Source organism: Phyllobates terribilis, unplaced genomic scaffold (genome assembly GCF_046119375.1).
Source record: "Phyllobates terribilis strain yellow unplaced genomic scaffold, ASM4611937v1 Scaffold_4__5_contigs__length_816908805, whole genome shotgun sequence".
Taxonomy (NCBI): domain Eukaryota; kingdom Metazoa; phylum Chordata; class Amphibia; order Anura; family Dendrobatidae; genus Phyllobates; species Phyllobates terribilis.
This window is the reverse complement of record NW_027362764.1, coordinates 808,663,264-808,684,960: the sequence shown is the minus strand read 5'-3', so window position 1 is coordinate 808,684,960 and position 21,697 is coordinate 808,663,264.

Sequence of the window (21,697 nt, the reverse complement as noted above, 5' to 3'; positions counted from 1 at the left end):
ATGCATGATTGGCCAACGATTAACGGAGGAGGCTGCAGGCTGTTTCCAAGAATAGGCCGGTTATCGGAAAACAAACAGTGAGCGTATGGTATATACACCGCTGATTCCAATGCATGGAATATGTATATACCCCTGTACGGTAACTGCTAACTCCACAGTAACCCAAGAAATAACTGCCACCACTAGTCATTTTTTATATACAGGCTTACTGGAGGCCTGATTTCTGGTAGCCTAGGGGTTAGGGGTGCAGTTTTCAGAACAAAAGAAACAGAATTATTACATTTTATATTTAATCCAAAACAAGGCAGTGTTTATAAAAAATATACAAAAGGTTTTACAAGGGGGTCAAAACGATACAGCATAAACAATTACATAAAATAAAAGGGATTAACAAAAGAACTTACTACGCTGATCACAGAGATCATTCAGTTAGTGGATGGAAGCAATCCGATAGAAAAAGTCTGGATAACGGGATCAAGCCTACACTGACATGTATCTTCCTCTGCATTGAACACAGATCATAATTTGCCTTGATCTTTTATCAGCTCCTGAGTTATACCCACACACCCCTCCGTGATGGCCTCATGAGGGCAGGGTTGTGGGCTGTCCTCAGCCCTTCAGGATTTTATGAAATTCCCAACTTATGCGATAACTTTGCTGAAGTTGGAGATCACCGCCATATTTTTTAATGAGATTTTACCGTTACCCAGAGACCAAACATGACGTGGCTGCTGTCAGCAATTTGCCCATTATTGATTTGTGGCCTATAGGCAGGGGTTCCATTTCAGAAAAAAATATGCATCTTCTTCCCCTGTTAGCCCTGAAGCCTAAAAGATATGTCCCATCACTATTGGATTGATACAAACTTCGATATTCAACATTTTCTTTCGGAGACATCAAGCCTAGGCTGGCTATTGTAAATATCACATTTTCTCTGAGGCAGCCCAGCTGTTATTTAAATTTATGATATATTTAATTTCCTGAGGACAAAAGAAGCTTCTTCAACTACTCTGTCTATGTGTAAACACAAGTACTTTTGTTACCTAACCCGCTGAAATGACCCCCTCACTGGTGGCTGCAGAGATTGTAATATTTTCTATGACATGGATTATAGAGGAATTCACCTTTGTTAGACTCTAGACAATGAGACGGAGTAATAGTGTATTTAATAGTGTATTGAATGTTACCAGCCGTCGTTCTATCTGACTCTTTGTACTTATCACTGGCTTAATAAAAAAATAACTTATTGTGACGAATTTGTGTTCTGCTGCTGCTGGACCTCTGTATGTCACCTCGCTGCTCTGTGTCTTTTAATGAGGTGTTTTTAATTTTTGTTGTGGCAGTTTTATACATTTTGTGTGAAAATAAAGTTTAATTGATTAAATAAACAAGTAGTCAAAATTATAGAAAGTCTATAAAATTATATTGACTAATGAATAAATTCTGGTACTCTTCACTGGTGTGATATTGCAATAGCTAGTTGTTATAATTCTTATAGAGAATTTTAGATATTAAAAAGTTTGATTTCTTCATCAGGCAAAGGATTGTAATAATTATATTCTTGTACATAGGGGGCAGTATTATAGTAGTTATATTCTTGTATATAGGGGGCAGTATTATAGTAGTTATATTCTTGTACATAGGAGCAGTATTATAGTAGTTATATTCTTGTATATAGGGGGCAGTATTATAGTAGTTATATTCTTGTACAAAGGGGCAGTATTATAGTAGTTATATTCTTGTACATAGGAGCAGTATTATAGTAGTTATATTCTTGTATATAGGGGGCAGTATTATAGTAGTTATATTCTTGTACATAGGGAGCAGTATTATAGTAGTTATATTCTTGTACATAGGGAGCAGTATTATAGTAGTTATATTCTTGTACATAGGAGCAGTATTATAGTAGTTATATTCTTGTATATAGGGGGCAGTATTATAGTAGTTATATTCTTGTACATAGGGGGCAGTATTATAGTAGTTATATTCCTGTACATAGGAGCAGTATTATAGTAGTTATATTCTTCTACATAGGAGCAGTATTATAGTAGTTATATTCTTGTACATAGGGGGCAGTATTATAGTAGTTATATTCTTGTACATAGGAGCAGTATTATAGTAGTTATATTCTTGTACATAGGAGCAGTATTATAGTAGTTATATTCTTGTACATAGGTGCAGTATTATAGTAGTTATATTCTTGTACATAGGAGCAGTATTATAGTAGTTATATTCTTGTACATAGGGGGCAGTATTATAGTAGTTATATTCTTGTACATAGGGGGCAGTATTATAGTAGTTATATTCTTGTACATAGGAGCAGTATTATAGTAGTTATATTCTTGTACATAGGTGCAGTATTATAGTAGTTATATTCTTGTACATGGGGGCAGTATTATAGTAGTTATATTCTTGTACATGGGAGCAGTATTATAGTAGTTATATTCTTGTATATAGGGGGCAGTATTATAGTAGTTATATTCTTGTACATAGGGGCAGTATTATAGTAGTTATATTCTTGTACATAGGGGCAGTATTATAGTAGTTATATTCTTGTACATAGGAGCAGTATTATAGTAGTTATATTCTTGTACATAGGGAGCAGTATTATAGTAGTTATATTCCTGTACATAGGAGCAGTATTATAGTAGTTATATTCTTGTACATAGGGGGCAGTATTATAGTAGTTATATTCTTGTACATAGGGGCAGTATTATAGTAGTTATATTCTTGTATATAGGGGGCAGTATTATAGTAGTTATATTCTTGTACATAGGGGCAGTATTATAGTAGTTATATTCTTGTACATAGGGGCAGTATTATAGTAGTTATATTCTTGTACATAGGAGCAGTATTATAGTAGTTATATTCTTGTACATAGGGAGCAGTATTATAGTAGTTATATTCCTGAACATAGGAGCAGTATTATAGTAGTTATATTCTTGTACATAGGGGGCAGTATTATAGTAGTTATATTCTTGTACATAGGAGCAGTATTATAGTAGTTATATTCTTGTACATAGGTGCAGTATTATAGTAGTTATATTCTTGTACATGGGGGCAGTATTATAGTAGTTATATTCTTGTACATAGGGGGCAGTATTATAGTAGTTATATTCTTGTACATAGGAGCTGTATTATAGTAGTTATATTCTTGTACATAGGAGGCAGTATTATAGTAGTTATATTCTTGTACATAGGGGGCAGTATTATAGTAGTTATATTCTTGCACATAGGATCAGTATTATAGTAGTTATATTCTTGTACATGGGAGCAGTATTATAGTAGTTATATTCTTGTATATAGGGAGCAGCATTATAGTAGTTACATTCTTGTACATAGGAGGCAGTATTATAGTAATTATATTCTTGTACATAGGAGGCAGTATTATAGTAGTTATATTCTTGTACATAGGAGGCAGTATTATAGTAGTTATATTCTTGTACATAGGGGGCAGTATTATAGTAGTTATATTCTTGTACATAGGAGGCAGTATTATAGTAGTTACATTCTTGTACATAGGGGGCAGTATTATAGTAGTTATATTCTTGTACATGGGGGCAGTATTATAGTAGTTATATTCTTGTACATAGGGGGCAGTATTATAGTAGTTATATTCTTGTACATAGGGAGCAGTATTATAGTAGTTATATTCTTGTATATAGGGGGCAGTATTATAGTAGTTATATTCTTGTACATAGGGGACAGTATTATAGTAGTTATATTCTTGTATATAGGGGGCAGTATTATAGTAGTTATATTCTTGTACATAGGGGGCAGTATTATAGTAGTTATATTCTTGTACATAGGAGCAGTATTATAGTAGTTATATTCTTGTACATAGGGGCAGTATTATAGTAGTTATATTCTTGTACATAGGGGCAGTATTATAGTAGTTATATTCTTGTACATAGGAGCAGTATTATAGTAGTTATATTCTTGTACATAGGGAGCAGTATTATAGTAGTTATATTCCTGTACATAGGAGCAGTATTATAGTAGTTATATTCTTGTACATAGGGGGCAGTATTATAGTAGTTATATTCTTGTACATAGGGGCAGTATTATAGTAGTTATATTCTTGTATATAGGGGGCAGTATTATAGTAGTTATATTCTTATACATAGGGGCAGTATTATAGTAGTTATATTCTTGTACATAGGGGGCAGTATTATAGTAGTTATATTCTTGTACATAGGAGCAGTATTATAGTAGTTATATTCTTGTACATAGGGAGCAGTATTATAGCAGTTATATTCCTGTACATAGGAGCAGTATTATAGTAGTTATATTCTTGTACATAGGGGGCAGTATTATAGTAGTTATATTCTTGTACATAGGAGCAGTATTATAGTAGTTATATTCTTGTACATAGGTGCAGTATTATAGTAGTTATATTCTTGTACATGGGGGCAGTATTATAGTAGTTATATTCTTGTACATAGGGGGCAGTATTATAGTAGTTATATTCTTGTACATAGGAGCTGTATTATAGTAGTTATATTCTTGTACATAGGAGGCAGTATTATAGTAGTTATATTCTTGTACATGGGGGCAGTATTATAGTAGTTATATTCTTGTACATAGGATCAGTATTATAGTAGTTATATTCTTGTACATGGGAGCAGTATTATAGTAGTTATATTCTTGTACATAGGGAGCAGTATTATAGTAGTTATATTCTTGTACATAGGAGGCAGTATTATAGTAATTATATTCTTGTACATAGGAGGCAGTATTATAGTAGTTATATTCTTGTACATAGGAGGCAGTATTATAGTAGTTATATTCTTGTACATAGGGGGCAGTATTATAGTAGTTATATTCTTGTACATAGGAGGCAGTATTATAGTAGTTACATTCTTGTACATAGGGGGCAGTATTATAGTAGTTATATTCTTGTACATGGGGGCAGTATTATAGTAGTTATATTCTTGTACATAGGGGGCAGTATTATAGTAGTTATATTCTTGTACATAGGGAGCAGTATTATAGTAGTTATATTCTTGTATATAGGGGGCAGTATTATAGTAGTTATATTCTTGTACATAGGGGGCAGTATTATAGTAGTTATATTCTTGTATATAGGGGCAGTATTATAGTAGTTATATTCTTGTACATAGGGGGCAGTATTATAGTAGTTATATTCTTGTACATAGGAGCAGTATTATAGTAGTTATATTCTTGTACATAGGAGCAGTATTATAGTAGTTATATTCTTGTACATAGGGAGCAGTATTATAGCAGTTATATTCTAGTACATAGGGACAGTATTATAGTAGTTATATTCTTGTACATAGGGGGCAGCATTATAGTAGTTATATTCTTGTACATAGGGGGCAGTATTATAGTAGTTATATTCCTGTACATAGGAGCAGTATTATACTAGTTATATTCTTGTACATAGGGGGCAGTATTATAGTAGTTATATTCTTGTACATAGGAGCAGTATTATAGTAGTTATATTCTTGTACATAGGAGCAGTATTATAGTAGTTATATTCTTGTACATGGGGGCAGTATTATAGTAGTTATATTCTTGTACATAGGGGGCAGTATTATAGTAGTTATATTCTTGTACATAGGAGCTGTATTATAGCAGTTATATTCTTGTACATAGGAGGCAGTATTATAGTAGTTATATTCTTGTACATAGGGGGCAGTATTATAGTAGTTATATTCTTGTACATGGGAGCAGTATTATAGTAGTTATATTCTTGTATATAGGGAGCAGTATTATAGTAGTTATATTCTTGTACATAGGAGGCAGTAATATAGTAATTATATTCTTGTACATAGGAGGCAGTATTATAGTAGTTATATTCTTGTACATAGGAGGCAGTATTATAGTAGTTATATTCTTGTACATAGGGGGCAGTATTATAGTAGTTATATTCTTGTACAAAGGTGGCAGTATTATAGTAGTTACATTCTTGTACATAGGGAGAAGTATTATAGTAGTTATATTCTTGTACATGGGGGCAGTATTATAGTAGTTATATTCTTGTACATAGGGGCAGTATTATAGTAGTTATATTCTTGTACATAGGGAGCAATATTATAGTAGTTATATTCTTGTACATAAGAGCAGTATTATCGTAGTTATATTCTTGTACATAGGGAGCAGTATTATAGTAGTTATATTCTTGTACATAAGAGCAGTATTATAGTAGTTATATTCTTGTACATAGGGGCAGTATTATAGTAGTTATATTCTTGTACATAGGAGCAGTATTATAGTAGTTATATTCTTGTACATAGGGTGCAGTATTATAGTAGTTATATTCTTGTACATAGGGGCAGTATTATAGTAGTTATATTCTTGTACATAGGGGGCAGTATTATAGTAGTTATATTCTTGTACATAGGGAGCAGTATTATAGTAGATATATTCTTGTATATAGGGGCAGCATTATAGTAGATATATTCTTGTACATAGGGGGCAGTATTATAGTAGTTATATTCTTGTACATGGGGGCAGTATTATAGTAGTTATATTCTTGTACATAGGAGCAGTATTATAGTAGTTATATTCTTGTCCATAGGGGGCAGTATTATAGTAGTTATAGTCTTGTACATAGGAGGCAGTATTATAGTAGTTATATTCTTGTATATAGGGGCAGTATTATAGTAGTTATATTCTTGTACATAGGGGCGGTATTATAGTAGTTATATTCTTGTACATAGGGGGCAGTATTATAGTAGTTATATTCTTGTACATAGGGGCAGTATTATAGTAGTTATATTCTTGTACATAGGGAGCAGTATTATAGTAGTTATATTCTTGTACATAGGAGACAGTATTATAGTAGTTATATTCTTGTACATAGGGGGCAGTATTATAGTAGTTATATTCTTGTTTATAGGGGGCAGTATTATAGTAGGTATATTCTTGTACATAAGGGGCAGTATTATAGTAGTTATATTCTTGTACATAGGGGGCAGTATTATAGTAGTTATATTCTTGTACATAGGAGGCAGTATTATAGTAGTTATATTCTTGTACATAGGGGCAGTATTATAGTAGTTATATTCTTGTACATAGGAGCAGTATTATAGTAGTTATATTCTTGTACATAGGGGGCAGTATTATAGTAGTTATATTCTTGTACATAGGGAGCAGTATTATAGTAGTTATATTCTTGTACACAGGAGCAGTATTATAGTAGTTATATTCTTGTACATAGGAGCAGTATTATAGTAATTATATTCTTGTAAATAGGGGGCAGTATTATAGTAGTTATATTCTTGTACATAGGGGCAGTATTATAGTAGTTATATTCTTCTACATAGGGTCAGTATTATAGTAGTTATATTCTTGTGCATAGGAGCAGTATTATAGTAGTTATATTCTTGTACATAGGAGCAGTATTATAGTAGTTATATTCTTGTACATAGGGGGCAGTATTATAGTAGTTATATTCTTGTACATAGGGGCAGTATTATAGTAGTTATATTCTTCTACATAGGGTCAGTATTATAGTAGTTATATTCTTGTGCATAGGAGCAGTATTATAGTAGTTATATTCTTGTACATAGGAGCAGTATTATAGTAGTTATATTCTTGTACATAGGAGCAGTATTATAGTAGTTATATTCTTGTACATAGGAGCAGTATTATAGTAGTTATATTCTTGTACATAGGAGCTGTATTATAGTAGTTATATTCTTGTACATAGGAGCAGTATTATACGGTAGTAGTTATATTCTTGTACATAGGGACAGTATTATAGTAGCTATATTATTGTACATAGGAGCAGTATTATATTAGTTATATCCTTGTACATAGGAGCAGTATTATAATAGTTATATTCTTGTACATATTAGCAGTATTATAGTAGTTATATTGTTGTACATAGGAGCAGTATTATAGTAGTTATATTCTTGTACATAGGGGACAGTATTATAGTTGTTATATTCTTGTACATAGGGGCAGTATTATAGTGGTTATATTCTTGTACATAGGAGCAGTATTATAGTAGTTATATTCTTGTACATATTAGCAGTATTATAGTAGTTATATTCTTGTGCATAGGAGCAGTATTATAGTAGTTATATTCTTGTACATAGGAGCAGTATTATAGTAGTTATATTCTTGCACATAGGGAGCAGTATTATAGTAGTTATATTCTTGTACAAAGGTGCAGTATTATAGTAGTTATATTCTTGTACATAGGGGCAATATTATAGCAGTTATATTCTTGTACATAGGGGGCAACATTATAGTAGTTATATTCTTGTACATAGGGGCAATATTATAGTAGTTATATTCTTGTACATAGGGGCAGTATTATAGTAGTTATATTCTTGTACATAGGTGTAGTATTATAGTAGTTATATTCTTGTACATAGGAGCAGTATTATAGTAGTTATATTCTTGTACATAGGGGGCAGTGTTATAGTAGTTATATTCATGTACATAGGGGGCAGTATTATAGTAGTTATATTCTTGTACATAGGGGCAGTATTATAGTAGTTATATTCTTGTACATAGGGGGCAGTATTATGGTAGTTATATTCTTGTACATAGGGGCAGTATTATAGTAGTTATATTCTTGTACATAGGGGCAGTATTATAGTAGTTATATTCTTGTACATAGGGGCGGTATTATAGTAGTTATATTCTTGTACATAGGGGGCATTATTATAGTAGTTATATTCTTGTACATAAGGGCAGTATTAAAGTAGTTATATTCTTGTACATAGGGGCAGTATTAAAGTAGTTATATTCTTGTACATAAGAGCAGTATTATAGTAGTTATATTCTTGTACATAGGGGCAGTATTATAGTAGTTATATTCTTGTACATAGGAGCAGTATTATAGTAGTTATATTCTTGTACATAGGGAGCAGTATTATAGTAGTTATATTCTTGAACATAGGGGCAGTATTATAGTAGTTATATTCTTGTACATAGGGGGCAGTATTATAGTAGTTATATTCTTGTACATAGGGAGCAGTATTATAGTAGTTATATTCTTGTATATAGGGGCAGCATTATAGTAGTTATATTCTTGTACATAGGGGGCAGTATTATAGTAGTTATATTCTTGTACATGGGGGCAGTATTATAGTAGTTATATTCTTGTACATAGGAGAAGTATTATAGTAGTTATATTCTTGTCCATAGGGGGCAGTATTATAGTAGTTATATTCTTGTACATAGGAGGCAGTATTATAGTAGTTATATTCTTGTATATAGGGGCAGTATTATAGTAGTTATATTCTTGTACATAGGAGCAGTATTATAGTAATTATATTCTTGTAAATAGGGGGCAGTATTATAGTAGTTATATTCTTGTACATAGGGGCAGTATTATAGTAGTTATATTCTTCTACATAGGGTCAGTATTATAGTAGTTATATTCTTGTGCATAGGAGCAGTATTATAGTAGTTATATTCTTGTACATAGGAGCAGTATTATAGTAGTTATATTCTTGTACATAGGGGGCAGTATTATAGTAGTTATATTCTTGTACATAGGGGCAGTATTATAGTAGTTATATTCTTCTACATAGGGTCAGTATTATAGTAGTTATATTCTTGTGCATAGGAGCAGTATTATAGTAGTTATATTCTTGTACATAGGAGCAGTATTATAGTAGTTATATTCTTGTACATAGGAGCAGTATTATAGTAGTTATATTCTTGTACATAGGAGCAGTATTATATTAGTTATATTATTGTACATAGGAGCAGTATTATAGTAGTTATATTCTTGTACATAGGAGCTGTATTATAGTAGTTATATTCTTGTACATAGGAGCAGTATTATAGTAGTTATATTCTTGTACATAGGGACAGTATTATAGTAGCTATATTATTGTACATAGGAGCAGTATTATATTAGTTATATCCTTGTACATAGGAGCAGTATTATAATAGTTATATTCTTGTACATATTAGCAGTATTATAGTAGTTATATTGTTGTACATAGGAGCAGTATTATAGTAGTTATATTCTTGTACATAGGGGACAGTATTATAGTTGTTATATTCTTGTACATAGGGGCAGTATTATAGTGGTTATATTCTTGTACATAGGAGCAGTATTATAGTAGTTATATTCTTGTACATATTAGCAGTATTATAGTAGTTATATTCTTGTGCATAGGAGCAGTATTATAGTAGTTATATTCTTGTACATAGGAGCAGTATTATAGTAGTTATATTCTTGCACATAGGGAGCAGTATTATAGTAGTTATATTCTTGTACAAAGGTGCAGTATTATAGTAGTTATATTCTTGTACATAGGGGCAATATTATAGCAGTTATATTCTTGTACATAGGGGGCAGCATTATAGTAGTTATATTCTTGTACATAGGGGCAATATTATAGTAGTTATATTCTTGTACATAGGGGCAGTATTATAGTAGTTATATTCTTGTACATAGGTGTAGTATTATAGTAGTTATATTCTTGTACATAGGAGCAGTATTATAGTAGTTATATTCTTGTACATAGGGGGCAGTGTAATAGTAGTTATATTCATGTACATAGGGGGCAGTATTATAGTAGTTATATTCTTGTACATAGGGGCAGTATTATAGTAGTTATATTCTTGTACATAGGGGGCAGTATTATAGTAGTTATATTCTTGTTTATAGGGGGCAGTATTATAGTAGGTATATTCTTGTACATAAGGGGCAGTATTATAGTAGTTATATTCTTGTACATAGTGGGCAGTATTATAGTAGTTATATTCTTGTACATAGGAGGCAGTATTATAGTAGTTATATTCTTGTACATAGGGGCAGTATTATAGTAGTTATATTCTTGTACATAGGAGCAGTATTATAGTAGTTATATTCTTGTACATAGGGGGCAGTATTATAGTAGTTATATTCTTGTACATAGGGAGCAGTATTATAGTAGTTATATTCTTGTACACAGGAGCAGTATTATAGTAGTTATATTCTTGTACATAGGAGCAGTATTATAGTAATTATATTCTTGTAAATAGGGGGCAGTATTATAGTAGTTATATTCTTGTACATAGGGGCAGTATTATAGTAGTTATATTCTTCTACATAGGGTCAGTATTATAGTAGTTATATTCTTGTGCATAGGAGCAGTATTATAGTAGTTATATTCTTGTACATAGGAGCAGTATTATAGTAGTTATATTCTTGTACATAGGGGGCAGTATTATAGTAGTTATATTCTTGTACATAGGGGCAGTATTATAATAGTTATATTCTTCTACATAGGGTCAGTATTATAGTAGTTATATTCTTGTGCATAGGAGCAGTATTATAGTAGTTATATTCTTGTACATAGGAGCAGTATTATAGTAGTTATATTCTTGTACATAGGAGCAGTATTATAGTAGTTATATTCTTGTACATAGGAGCAGTATTATATTAGTTATATTACTGTACATAGGAGCAGTATTATAGTAGTTATATTCTTGTACATAGGAGCTGTATTATAGTAGTTATATTCTTGTACATAGGAGCAGTATTATAGTAGTTATATTCTTGTACATAGGGACAGTATTATAGTAGCTATATTATTGTACATAGGAGCAGTATTATATTAGTTATATCCTTGTACATAGGAGCAGTATTATAATAGTTATATTCTTGTACATATTAGCAGTATTATAGTAGTTATATTGTTGTACATAGGAGCAGTATTATAGTAGTTATATTCTTGTACATAGGGGACAGTATTATAGTTGTTATATTCATGTACATAGGGGCAGTATTATAGTGGTTATATTCTTGTACATAGGAGCAGTATTATAGTAGTTATATTCTTGTACATATTAGCAGTATTATAGTAGTTATATTCTTGTGCATAGGAGCAGTATTATAGTAGTTATATTCTTGTACATAGGAGCAGTATTATAGTAGTTATATTCTTGCACATAGGGAGCAGTATTATAGTAGTTATATTCTTGTACAAAGGTGCAGTATTATAGTAGTTATATTCTTGTACATAGGGGCAATATTATAGCAGTTATATTCTTGTACATAGGGGGCAGCATTATAGTAGTTATATTCTTGTACATAGGGGCAATATTATAGTAGTTATATTCTTGTACATAGGGGCAGTATTATAGTAGTTATATTCTTGTACATAGGTGTAGTATTATAGTAGTTATATTCTTGTACATAGGAGCAGTATTATAGTAGTTATATTCTTGTACATAGGGGGCAGTGTTATAGTAGTTATATTCATGTACATAGAGGGCAGTATTATAGTAGTTATATTCTTGTACATAGGGGCAGTATTATAGTAGTTATATTCTTGTACATAGGGGGCAGTATTATGGTAGTTATATTCTTGTACATAGGGGCAGTATTATAGTAGTTATATTCTTGTACATAGGGGCAGTATTATAGTAGTTATATTCTTGTACATAGGGGCGGTATTATAGTAGTTATATTCTTGTACATAGGGGGCATTATTATAGTAGTTATATTCTTGTACATCAGGGCAGTATTAAAGTAGTTATATTCTTGTACATAGGGGCAGTATTAAAGTAGTTATATTCTTGTACATAAGAGCAGTATTATAGTAGTTATATTCTTGTACATAGGGGCAGTATTATAGTAGTTATATTCTTGTACATAGGAGCAGTATTATAGTAGTTATATTCTTGTACATAGGGAGCAGTATTATAGTAGTTATATTCTTGTACATAGGGGCAGTATTATAGTAGTTATATTCTTGTACATAGGGGGCAGTATTATAGTAGTTATATTCTTGTACATAGGGAGCAGTATTATAGTAGTTATATTCTTGTATATAGGGGCAGCATTATAGTAGTTATATTCTTGTACATAGGGGGCAGTATTATAGTAGTTATATTCTTGTACATGGGGGCAGTATTATAGTAGTTATATTCTTGTACATAGGAGAAGTATTATAGTAGTTATATTCTTGTCCATAGGGGGCAGTATTATAGTAGTTATATTCTTGTACATAGGAGGCAGTATTATAGTAGTTATATTCTTGTATATAGGGGCAGTATTATAGTAGTTATATTCTTGTACATAGGGGCGGTATTATAGTAGTTATATTCTTGTACATAGGGGGCAGTATTATAGTAGTTATATTCTTGTACATAGGGGCAGTATTATAGCAGTTATATTCTTGTACATAGGGAGCAGTATTATAGTAGTTATATTCTTGTACATAGGAGGCAGTATTATAGTAGTTATATTCTTGTACATAGGGGGCAGTTTAGTAGTTATATTCTTGTTTATAGGGGGCAGTATTATAGTAGGTATATTCTTGTACATAAGGGGCAGTATTATAGTAGTTATATTCTTGTACATAGGGGGCAGTATTATAGTAGTTATATTCTTGTACATAGGAGGCAGTATTATAGTAGTTATATTCTTGTACATAGGGGCAGTATTATAGTAGTTATATTCTTGTACATAGGAGCAGTATTATAGTAGTTATATTCTTGTACATAGGGGGCAGTATTATAGTAGTTATATTCTTGTACATAGGGAGCAGTATTATAGTAGTTATATTCTTGTACACAGGAGCAGTATTATAGTAGTTATATTCTTGTACATAGGAGCAGTATTATAGTAATTATATTCTTGTAAATAGGGGGCAGTATTATAGTAGTTATATTCTTGTACATAGGGGCAGTATTATAGTAGTTATATTCTTCTACATAGGGTCAGTATTATAGTAGTTATATTCTTGTGCATAGGAGCAGTATTATAGTAGTTATATTCTTGTACATAGGAGCAGTATTATAGTAGTTATATTCTTGTACATAGGGGGCAGTATTATAGTAGTTATATTCTTGTACATAGGGGCAGTATTATAGTAGTTATATTCTTCTACATAGGGTCAGTATTATAGTAGTTATATTCTTGTGCATAGGAGCAGTATTATAGTAGTTATATTCTTGTACATAGGAGCAGTATTATAGTAGTTATATTCTTGTACATAGGAGCAGTATTATAGTAGTTATATTCTTGTACATAGGGGGCAGTGTTATAGTAGTTATATTCATGTACATAGGGGGCAGTATTATAGTAGTTATATTCTTGTACATAGGGGCAGTATTATAGTAGTTATATTCTTGTACATAGGGGGCAGTATTATGGTAGTTATATTCTTGTACATAGGGGCAGTATTATAGTAGTTATATTCTTGTACATAGGGGCAGTATTATAGTAGTTATATTCTTGTACATAGGGGCGGTATTATAGTAGTTATATTCTTGTACATAGGGGGCATTATTATAGTAGTTATATTCTTGTACATAAGGGCAGTATTAAAGTAGTTATATTCTTGTACATAGGGGCAGTATTAAAGTAGTTATATTCTTGTACATAAGAGCAGTATTATAGTAGTTATATTCTTGTACATAGGGGCAGTATTATAGTAGTTATATTCTTGTACATAGGAGCAGTATTATAGTAGTTATATTCTTGTACATAGGGAGCAGTATTATAGTAGTTATATTCTTGAACATAGGGGCAGTATTATAGTAGTTATATTCTTGTACATAGGGGGCAGTATTATAGTAGTTATATTCTTGTACATAGGGAGCAGTATTATAGTAGTTATATTCTTGTATATAGGGGCAGCATTATAGTAGTTATATTCTTGTACATAGGGGGCAGTATTATAGTAGTTATATTCTTGTACATGGGGGCAGTATTATAGTAGTTATATTCTTGTACATAGGAGAAGTATTATAGTAGTTATATTCTTGTCCATAGGGGGCAGTATTATAGTAGTTATATTCTTGTACATAGGAGGCAGTATTATAGTAGTTATATTCTTGTATATAGGGGCAGTATTATAGTAGTTATATTCTTGTACATAGGAGCAGTATTATAGTAATTATATTCTTGTAAATAGGGGGCAGTATTATAGTAGTTATATTCTTGTACATAGGGGCAGTATTATAGTAGTTATATTCTTCTACATAGGGTCAGTATTATAGTAGTTATATTCTTGTGCATAGGAGCAGTATTATAGTAGTTATATTCTTGTACATAGGAGCAGTATTATAGTAGTTATATTCTTGTACATAGGGGGCAGTATTATAGTAGTTATATTCTTGTACATAGGGGCAGTATTATAGTAGTTATATTCTTCTACATAGGGTCAGTATTATAGTAGTTATATTCTTGTGCATAGGAGCAGTATTATAGTAGTTATATTCTTGTACATAGGAGCAGTATTATAGTAGTTATATTCTTGTACATAGGAGCAGTATTATAGTAGTTATATTCTTGTACATAGGAGCAGTATTATATTAGTTATATTATTGTACATAGGAGCAGTATTATAGTAGTTATATTCTTGTACATAGGAGCTGTATTATAGTAGTTATATTCTTGTACATAGGAGCAGTATTATAGTAGTTATATTCTTGTACATAGGGACAGTATTATAGTAGCTATATTATTGTACATAGGAGCAGTATTATATTAGTTATATCCTTGTACATAGGAGCAGTATTATAATAGTTATATTCTTGTACATATTAGCAGTATTATAGTAGTTATATTGTTGTACATAGGAGCAGTATTATAGTAGTTATATTCTTGTACATAGGGGACAGTATTATAGTTGTTATATTCTTGTACATAGGGGCAGTATTATAGTGGTTATATTCTTGTACATAGGAGCAGTATTATAGTAGTTATATTCTTGTACATATTAGCAGTATTATAGTAGTTATATTCTTGTGCATAGGAGCAGTATTATAGTAGTTATATTCTTGTACATAGGAGCAGTATTATAGTAGTTATATTCTTGCACATAGGGAGCAGTATTATAGTAGTTATATTCTTGTACAAAGGTGCAGTATTATAGTAGTTATATTCTTGTACATAGGGGCAATATTATAGCAGTTATATTCTTGTACATAGGGGGCAGCATTATAGTAGTTATATTCTTGTACATAGGGGCAATATTATAGTAGTTATATTCTTGTACATAGGGGCAGTATTATAGTAGTTATATTCTTGTACATAGGTGTAGTATTATAGTAGTTATATTCTTGTACATAGGAGCAGTATTATAGTAGTTATATTCTTGTACATAGGGGGCAGTGTTATAGTAGTTATATTCATGTACATAGGGGGCAGTATTATAGTAGTTATATTCTTGTACATAGGGGCAGTATTATAGTAGTTATATTCTTGTACATAGGGGGCAGTATTATAGTAGTTATATTCTTGTTTATAGGGGGCAGTATTATAGTAGGTATATTCTTGTACATAAGGGGCAGTATTATAGTAGTTATATTCTTGTACATAGTGGGCAGTATTATAGTAGTTATATTCTTGTACATAGGAGGCAGTATTATAGTAGTTATATTCTTGTACATAGGGGCAGTATTATAGTAGTTATATTCTTGTACATAGGAGCAGTATTATAGTAGTTATATTCTTGTACATAGGGGGCAGTATTATAGTAGTTATATTCTTGTACATAGGGAGCAGTATTATAGTAGTTATATTCTTGTACACAGGAGCAGTATTATAGTAGTTATATTCTTGTACATAGGAGCAGTATTATAGTAATTATATTCTTGTAAATAGGGGGCAGTATTATAGTAGTTATATTCTTGTACATAGGGGCAGTATTATAGTAGTTATATTCTTCTACATAGGGTCAGTATTATAGTAGTTATATTCTTGTGCATAGGAGCAGTATTATAGTAGTTATATTCTTGTACATAGGAGCAGTATTATAGTAGTTATATTCTTGTACATAGGGGGCAGTATTATAGTAGTTATATTCTTGTACATAGGGGCAGTATTATAATAGTTATATTCTTCTACATAGGGTCAGTATTATAGTAGTTATATTCTTGTGCATAGGAGCAGTATTATAGTAGTTATATTCTTGTACATAGGAGCAGTATTATAGTAGTTATATTCTTGTACATAGGAGCAGTATTATAGTAGTTATATTCTTGTACATAGGAGCAGTATTATATTAGTTATATTACTGTACATAGGAGCAGTATTATAGTAGTTATATTCTTGTACATAGGAGCTGTATTATAGTAGTTATATTCTTGTACATAGGAGCAGTATTATAGTAGTTATATTCTTGTACATAGGGACAGTATTATAGTAGCTATATTATTGTACATAGGAGCAGTATTATATTAGTTATATCCTTGTACATAGGAGCAGTATTATAATAGTTATATTCTTGTACATATTAGCAGTATTATAGTAGTTATATTGTTGTACATAGGAGCAGTATTATAGTAGTTATATTCTTGTACATAGGGGACAGTATTATAGTTGTTATATTCATGTACATAGGGGCAGTATTATAGTGGTTATATTCTTGTACATAGGAGCAGTATTATAGTAGTTATATTCTTGTACATATTAGCAGTATTATAGTAGTTATATTCTTGTGCATAGGAGCAGTATTATAGTAGTTATATTCTTGTACATAGGAGCAGTATTATAGTAGTTATATTCTTGCACATAGGGAGCAGTATTATAGTAGTTATATTCTTGTACAAAGGTGCAGTATTATAGTAGTTATATTCTTGTACATAGGGGCAATATTATAGCAGTTATATTCTTGTACATAGGGGGCAGCATTATAGTAGTTATATTCTTGTACATAGGGGCAATATTATAGTAGTTATATTCTTGTACATAGGGGCAGTATTATAGTAGTTATATTCTTGTACATAGGTGTAGTATTATAGTAGTTATATTCTTGTACATAGGAGCAGTATTATAGTAGTTATATTCTTGTACATAGGGGGCAGTGTTATAGTAGTTATATTCATGTACATAGGGGGCAGTATTATAGTAGTTATATTCTTGTACATAGGGGCAGTATTATAGTAGTTATATTCTTGTACATAGGGGGCAGTATTATGGTAGTTATATTCTTGTACATAGGGGCAGTATTATAGTAGTTATATTCTTGTACATAGGGGCAGTATTATAGTAGTTATATTCTTGTACATAGGGGCGGTATTATAGTAGTTATATTCTTGTACATAGGGGGCATTATTATAGTAGTTATATTCTTGTACATAAGGGCAGTATTAAAGTAGTTATATTCTTGTACATAGGGGCAGTATTAAAGTAGTTATATTCTTGTACATAAGAGCAGTATTATAGTAGTTATATTCTTGTACATAGGGGCAGTATTATAGTAGTTATATTCTTGTACATAGGAGCAGTATTATAGTAGTTATATTCTTGTACATAGGGAGCAGTATTATAGTAGTTATATTCTTGTACATAGGGGCAGTATTATAGTAGTTATATTCTTGTACATAGGGGGCAGTATTATAGTAGTTATATTCTTGTACATAGGGAGCAGTATTATAGTAGTTATATTCTTGTATATAGGGGCAGCATTATAGTAGTTATATTCTTGTACATAGGGGGCAGTATTATAGTAGTTATATTCTTGTACATGGGGGCAGTATTATAGTAGTTATATTCTTGTACATAGGAGAAGTATTATAGTAGTTATATTCTTGTCCATAGGGGGCAGTATTATAGTAGTTATATTCTTGTACATAGGAGGCAGTATTATAGTAGTTATATTCTTGTATATAGGGGCAGTATTATAGTAGTTATATTCTTGTACATAGGGGCGGTATTATAGTAGTTATATTCTTGTACATAGGGGGCAGTATTATAGTAGTTATATTCTTGTACATAGGGGCAGTATTATAGCAGTTATATTCTTGTACATAGGGAGCAGTATTATAGTAGTTATATTCTTGTACATAGGAGGCAGTATTATAGTAGTTATATTCTTGTACATAGGGGGCAGTTTAGTAGTTATATTCTTGTTTATAGGGGGCAGTATTATAGTAGGTATATTCTTGTACATAAGGGGCAGTATTATAGTAGTTATATTCTTGTACATAGGGGGCAGTATTATAGTAGTTATATTCTTGTACATAGGAGGCAGTATTATAGTAGTTATATTCTTGTACATAGGGGCAGTATTATAGTAGTTATATTCTTGTACATAGGAGCAGTATTATAGTAGTTATATTCTTGTACATAGGGGGCAGTATTATAGTAGTTATATTCTTGTACATAGGGAGCAGTATTATAGTAGTTATATTCTTGTACACAGGAGCAGTATTATAGTAGTTATATTCTTGTACATAGGAGCAGTATTATAGTAATTATATTCTTGTAAATAGGGGGCAGTATTATAGTAGTTATATTCTTGTACATAGGGGCAGTATTATAGTAGTTATATTCTTCTACATAGGGTCAGTATTATAGTAGTTATATTCTTGTGCATAGGAGCAGTATTATAGTAGTTATATTCTTGTACATAGGAGCAGTATTATAGTAGTTATATTCTTGTACATAGGGGGCAGTATTATAGTAGTTATATTCTTGTACATAGGGGCAGTATTATAGTAGTTATATTCTTCTACATAGGGTCAGTATTATAGTAGTTATATTCTTGTGCATAGGAGCAGTATTATAGTAGTTATATTCTTGTACATAGGAGCAGTATTATAGTAGTTATATTCTTGTACATAGGAGCAGTATTATAGTAGTTATATTCTTGTACATAGGAGCAGTATTATAGTAGTTATATTCTTGTACATAGGAGCTGTATTATAGTAGTTATATTCTTGTACATAGGAGCAGTATTATAGTAGTTATATTCTTGTACATAGGGACAGTATTATAGTAGCTATATTATTGTACATAGGAGCAGTATTATATTAGTTATATCCTTGTACATAGGAGCAGTATTATAATAGTTATATTCTTGTACATATTAGCAGTATTATAGTAGTTATATTGTTGTACATAGGAGCAGTATTATAGTAGTTATATTCTTGTACATAGGGGACAGTATTATAGTAGTTATATTCTTGTACATAGGGGCAGTATTATAGTGGTTATATTCTTGTACATAGGAGCAGTATTATAGTAGTTATATTCTTGTACATATTAGCAGTATTATAGTAGTTATATTCTTGTGCATAGGAGCAGTATTATAGTAGTTATATTCTTGTACATAGGAGCAGTATTATAGTAGTTATATTCTTGCACATACGGAGCAGTATTATAGTAGTTATATTCTTGTACAAAGGTGCAGTATTATAGTAGTTATATTCTTGTACATAGGGGCAATATTATAGCAGTTATATTCTTGTACATAGGGGGCAGCATTATAGTAGTTATATTCTTGTACATAGGGGCAATATTATAGTAGTTATATTCTTGTACATAGGGGCAGTATTATAGTAGTTATATTCTTGTACATAGGTGTAGTATTATAGTAGTTATATTCTTGTACATAGGAGCAGTATTATAGTAGTTATATTCTTGTACATAGGGGGCAGTGTTATAGTAGTTATATTCATGTACATAGGGGCAGTATTATAGTAGTTATATTCTTGTACATAGGAGCAGTATTATAGTAGTTATATTCTTGTACATAGGAGCAGTATTATAGTAGTTATATTCTTGTACATAGGGACAGTATTATAGCAGCTATATTATTGTACATAGGAGCAGTATTATATTAGTTATATCCTTGTACATAGGAGCAGTATTATAATAGTTATATTCTTGTACATATTAGCAGTATTATAGTAGTTATATTGTTGTACATAGGAGCAGTATTATAGTAGTTATATTCTTGTACATAGGGGACAGTATTATAGTAGTTATATTCTTGTACATAGGGTCAGTATTATAGTAGTTATATTCTTGTGCATAGGAGCAGTATTATAGTAGTTATATTCTTGTACATAGGAGCAGTATTATAGTAGTTATATTCTTGTACATAGGAGCAGTATTATAGTAGTTATATTCATGTACATAGGAGCAGTATTATAGTAGTTATATTCTTGTACATAGGAGCTGTATTATAGTAGTTATATTCTTGTACATAGGAGCAGTATTATAGTAGTTATACTCTTGTACATAGGGACAGTATTATAGTAGCTATATTATTGTACATAGGAGCAGTATTATATTAGTTATATCCTTGTACATAGGAGCAGTATTATAATAGTTATATTCTTGTACATATTAGCAGTATTATAGTAGTTATATTGTTGTACATAGGAGCAGTATTATAGTAGTTATATTCTTGTACATAGGGGACAGTATTATAGTAGTTATATTCTTGTACATAGGGGCAGTATTATAGTGGTTATATTCTTGTACATAGGAGCAGTATTATAGTAGTTATATTCTTGTACATATTAGCAGTATTATAGTAGTTATATTCTTGCGCATAGGAGCAGTATTATAGTAGTTATATTATTTTACATAGGAGCAGTATTATAGTAGTTATATTCTTGCACATAGGGAGCAGTATTATAGTAGTTATATTCTTGTACAAAGGTGCAGTATTATAGTAGTTATATTCTTGTACATAGGGGCAGTATTATAGCAGTTATATTCTTGTACATATGGGCAGCATTATAGTAGTTATATTCTTGTACATAGGGGCAATATTATAGTAGTTATATTCTTGTACATAGGGGCAGTATTATAGTAGTTATATTCTTGTACATAGGGGCAGTATTATAGTAGTTATATTCTTGTACATAGGTGTAGTATTATAGTAGTTATATTCTTGTACATAGGAGCAGTATTATAGTAGTTATATTCTTGTACATAGGGGGCAGTGTTATAGTAGTTATATTCATGTACATAGGGGGCAGTATTATAGTAGTTATATTCTTGTACATAGGGGCAGTATTA